Here is a 5,868-nt window from a genome sequence, read left to right as displayed (position 1 = left end):
ATTTGATTCACCTTTTATTGTTTATTTTATTTTCACTTGCTGAATACGGGACAGACTTGACTGGGGGAAAGAAGGGGAGAGAGAAAGAGGGAAAGAGAAACAGCTGAGAAGAGGGACAAGGGCAAAAAACAAAAGCCAACAGAATGGGCAGGGGAAAAAAAAGAAAAAAAATACATCTATCGATCACCTGGTTGAGAAAGAAAAAAGAAAACAAGCAGAAGAGAACAAGAGTAATAGAATAAACAACATCACAATGATATATGGAAATATGACAGTAAATACTAATTATTAAACATTATTGTGCAGCACATAAGATCAACAGACCACAGTGTGCTTTGAGGCAGGAGCCAAAAAGGGTGTAGTTTGTGGGTGTGATCACCCATGTGTACACCTGTGAGCATGGACGCGCTTGTTTTTTTAAAAGGTTCCTTCATGATCTGCTAGAGGGTGTGGGGGAGCCACTGCCCCGTCCTCCAGGGCATGAAGCAGGGCACAGCTACAAGCCACATGAGCTCATAGCCCCTCCCGCTAGGATGTACTACCACAGTCGACTGTCGTAAAGCAGCCGCAAACCAATAGCAATAACAAAAAAAAACAAACCTCAAAATCATTGAAGAACATTTTATAACTGAACACCCAATATAGATATATACATATATACTGAATATCACACAATATCAGATAACCAAATTAACACTGGGTTACATATGCATTTTCTGTCACAACTTTCTGTGACCTCATAGAGGTAAGTATATTTCTTCTCCAAGCCAGCAATGCAAATGAAAAAACTAAATTATTATATTCTCATGCCCATGGAGCATTGAGGTCTATTTTCGTCCTACTAGCTTTCATGTCAGAACTTTGTTCTGATTGGTTAGATATGTATGCAGTGTGTTGTGCATATTATTAAGAGAACTTTAAAATAAATTACAAATACAATGCAATGGAATTTCAGGAGATAATTCTTGTGACTTTTTTGTCCATAAATGTGTAAGCCTTGGTAAAGTTGCCTATTTTTAATTTACAGTGTACAGACAGGAAAGGAGGTTTCAGCTGTATAATTATTAATTATTAAAAATATATCATTTTAAACTGTAGGGTTTATTTTATACTTTCAAATTGATCTGACATATCATAGTTATCGGTTGAGGAGTACCACCCAATTACACAGTTTGCTTTATTTGCTGGCATTTCTCACATTTACTTTGCTGATATGCTAAATGTCAGCATCCAGAGGATCTACTTCATATGCTTGCTTTTTGGAATTCTGCAAAGACAAGCAACGCAAGAAGTGTCAAGATTGCAGCTGTGTCATGATCACTAACTCAACACAATGACTGTCCTAATCGCTGTTTGGCTTCAATTCAATTCAATTTTATTTATATATAGCGCCAAATCACAACAACAGTCGCCTCAAGGCATTTTATATTGTAAGGTATACCCTACAATAATACATACAGAGTAAAACCCAACAATCAAATGACCCCCTATGAGCAAGCACTTTGGCGACAGTGGGAAGGAAAAAAAGGAAGAAATAGGCCCAGGGAGGGGTGGCCATCTGTTGCGACCGGTTGGGGTGATAGAAGGAAGAAAGGATAGAAGACATGCTGTGGAAGAGAGACAGAGATTAATAACGTACGAAAGTACGATTCAATGCAGAGAGGTCTATTAACACATTGTGTGTAAAAGATCCTCTACTGCTTTGCACAAATAGAATAGAATAGAATTAGAATAGAATTCAACTTTATTGTCATTGCACAATACAGCACAATACAAAATACAGCTGTCCCTCAAACCTCCTGTTCGAACCTTAGAACACAAGGAGCTGGTGGTCTTAGAAGAAGATGAGGTAAAACAGCTTGTTTTGGCTCAGTCATACTAGAGTAAAAACATGACTGGGAAAGACTGGTGGTCCTCTGGTGATTGCACTGAATTTTGTTAGTAACTGGTAGTATTCTGGCTTTTTTGTTAAATGAAGGTGCCTATGTTATTCTGCATCTAAATCAGTGTCCTGCTTCAACTACAACATCATTAAAAGTGGATGAATATGCTAGGAGGTTCTGGCTGAATGTAACTAATCAACGTAGTTTGGTTTTTTTTATGTGAATTTCTGTGTAATGAGATGGTAATGGATTAGCAACAGATGGTAACAGATTTGTGATTTCACCAATTTATCACAGTTAATCGCTGTATAATCACAAATAGATTGCATATAATTGCCAACTTGACCCCATTCAATCACAAACTGAAAGCACACTGACTCCATCTTATAGCTGTCTTATCACCATACTCATGTTCTCTGTCTTCAAAGCAACCATTTCAAAGGCAATGAGACTGCAGTTTCATTGCACACAGTGGCAATAATTTTGGTTGTGCCACATGCATCCCACAGTTTTTTGGATCATTATGGTTAAATAAAGGGCTGCACTAAGCGCCAGTATAACCATATGTGTTATTTTGAACTGTAAATCATGATATGCTACTTTGGCAAAGTTTAAGAAATCAAATATGTTGATGAAAATAAGGAATATACATCAACTTGAAGTACCATGTTTGAGTAGTATAGTAGTAATAGCAGTGTTGTTTTTCTGTTGACACCTTGCATTAGTCTCTCACACTGCAGTCTGTTCCTGAAAGGAGAAATCAGTGATTGTAGTGAGGCCATTTTAACGGCTAAATTTAAAAAATGCAGGATCACAGCTACAAAATGATGAATGCTGCATTTTCACCAAAGGATAAATGAAAGTGGAATGAGTGAATGTTTTTCTTTAGTACAATTTTAATCAGCATATTTCATATTCCTTGAGGAGGGCTGTTCAGTTTTAAAGTCACAACAGATTGATTTCTCTGTTTTAGGAACTCTGTCATGTATTGATTGGGGGCCACTGAAGTCTCTTACCCAGAGTTTTCATCACAGCGAGCAGAAGTCAGCTCTGAAAAATGCCTGAATCTCAGACAAAATGCAGTTAGGTCTCAGAGAGCCGAGCTGTGCATGTATACAGAGTGGGCCACTCATTTTTCAGTAAGCTCAATACAAGTTAAAACCCTATTTGGAGAGAGCTTGTCCTATTGATTATGCATCAGACCGGTAACATGGGCTCTCTGTTGCACTGGAGTCATGAATAGCTATAGTCAGCATGTGAAGCAGTGACAGGATGAGAGAGACACCAGGCCAGATTTTGAAAAGCAGGGGCCTATGATGATTTAGTCATTGGTTTGTCTAGATTTATCACCATCAACTTCTTTTCAGAGGCTTTTATTTATATATTTTTTTATTAAAGTCACTGCTGTGAACCACAGCCCACAATTTTAGTCATGTTCAAGTCATGTCTTTGCTTTCATTTTGTGACCAAAGACAAGCGTGTCAACTGATTCATAAAAATGAAGAATAGAATAGTGTCAGAATGTTAATTGTTTTTATTAAAATTTGAGCTAAATGTGGCAGGAATTGATGTCCCTCTCCATCTTATGAATTTTCTTCATAAATGCATTTTTTGATATGCTAGGACTGCTTGCTAAATACTATGAGTGATGTTTTAATCATTTTTCAGAGGTATGAGGTATTGTCTCTCCCACATTAAACAAATAACCAAGATGTCCATCGTTCACGAATGTAACATTTTCAAATGAAGGAACATATTGTGAGTGTTGTTAAAAAGCTAATCCATGCATTTGCCCCTCTGGGATGGACTGTTGTAACTCTTTATTATTAGACTTTTCTAGAATCTCCATAAAAGATTTCAGTTGATTAAAAAAGCCACAGCAGGAGTACAAAAAGGCACCAAAAAAGAAAGATAAAATTTCTTCCATATTTGTTTAAAGGGTAGTTCTTCCTTCCCACTATTGTCAAGTGCTTGTTAATAGCAAACGGTCTAAATGTTGGGCCTCTCTGTCTAATAGTGTGGGGTCTTTAAGTAAAAGTAAAGGTTAGGTATAAAGTGCTTTTCATATACAAGTAGTCACAAAGTTGTGCATAAAAAATAGAGTAAAGAAAATAAAAATTGCTGTACAAATGTGACAGATAAAGTACAGTTACCGATAGTGGGAACAGCTACTGTATCTGAGCCTGTAATTGATTATCACTGTGTTTAATAGAGGATGGGATAAATAGTCTAGCTTGTCCGTTTAGTGGTCTGTATGTAAATACAAGAATTTTAAATCAAAAAAGTATTGGGAGCCAGTGTCATGTGAGCCTTCTTAGTAGAGTGTGTGTGGCGGAGGTGTGGTACCTGGCTCGGCTGCAGGGGAGGGGTGGTGCAGTTAGCTGGTGGTGTGCCCGGCGGCTGCTCAGTGGCCCTCCTCCAGTGAGCAGGAACGGGTGCAGGCCCCTGCCAGGCACCAACCGCTCCCACCCAAGGAGTGGGGACAGGTGCGGGAACAGTCCAGACCTGAAATTCCCGTGCAGTCACAGGTGGGGGTGGCATCGGTGTCCAACACAAACTGACCCGAGCTGCCAGACTTTCAATCAGGTGCATCCAGTGCTCGGATCGGTCCTGCAGCTCTTCCCACACCACAACACAACTACCACAAAAGCTATATTGTTTGCCAAATAATTCTATTAAAATTGCTCCAAAAGGCACCAAAGCCCCAAACATTGTCAATAGGTCCATTTCAGTGAACAAGAGACTCATCACAGTGGATGAGTTTTAAAAGAAAATGAGCCTCAGTAGAGTTGCTGAGAAAGGAAGAAATTAGCTATAGAGACCAAAACTATTTTTTATAGCAGGCTGTAATCAACCTGGAAGTGGTTCCAAGTTGATGGAGGGATTCACTTACTCAGCAGGGAGCAGTCAGACTGACACTGATATTTATCCAATACAGCAGATGATATCTGTAAAGCCAATATTAGCTTTTTAGTGTCAGTATAACCTAATCTCTGTCTCCGTCTTCATCTGTTTGCGCCTCTATTTTCTTTCACCACACATTAAACTAATCCTCTTAATGGCTTCTTGGTGGGGCTATCGTGAAGCCTGATCCAGCCACCCACACAAGTTAATGATCCTCATGCTCATTTCCTCTCCACACATTCTCTGTCCCATCTGTTTACCTAATTGGCTGTAATTAATTATGTCACACCAAATTAACAACCTGGTTAGTCATTCAATAAAAAGAACAATTTAAAGTGGCCATACGTATTTATCAACTTCAGTCCGAATCTTAATCTGTGTCTGATGGTGCATGACTTTATCTATATGTGTGTACGTGTCTGTGTGTGTGCTCGTCCACAGTAGCACGGTTGATTTGACAATAAGTTTAACGCAGGGTGAGCAGTGTTTTAGATTTAGGTTTAATGGAAATAAGCAGCTCAGAGCTCAGTGCCTGTCCTCCCTCTTTACTACGCTTCAGCTAAACTTAATCAGTAGTCGGGACCTTTCATTAATTACTCAGGAGCTAAGAGGGAAAAATGTTTTATGATTGTTTCATGAATTAAAATGAAGTGAATCGTTAAAACAAGCCAATTTGCAAAGCTTACAAGTCAGCTTTAGGCTGTTCATTTTGTTTTTCTTTTCTTCTGACTTGCTAACGTCTTTTTCAATGCATTTAAAATGAAAGCATAAAACTACACTTGAAATAAAATGCAGAAGAAGATGCAGAAATTTAAGAAAACACAGCCAATATTAGACAAAACTATAAAACAATATATCAGCTGAACACATTTTATCTTCTAATCTTTGTTTTTTTATGTTAACACAAAGTTGGACAGATGTATTTTGACTCTGACAAGCAGTGTTTGGGTGTAAACACTACACTCTGAGAATAAAAGGAGGCCAGAACCTTTCATATTGATTCAAAGGAAGTAAATAAAGCAGAATTATTTAACTGCTGCTGTATATTTGTGAACAAGGTTGAAGTGAAGTTAAATGAAAA

Source organism: Haplochromis burtoni, unplaced genomic scaffold, assembly GCF_018398535.1.
Source record: "Haplochromis burtoni strain Fernald_Lab_line unplaced genomic scaffold, NCSU_Asbu1 Contig_685, whole genome shotgun sequence".
NCBI classification, from domain to species: domain Eukaryota; kingdom Metazoa; phylum Chordata; class Actinopteri; order Cichliformes; family Cichlidae; genus Haplochromis; species Haplochromis burtoni.
This window is presented reverse-complemented; position numbering follows the sequence as displayed.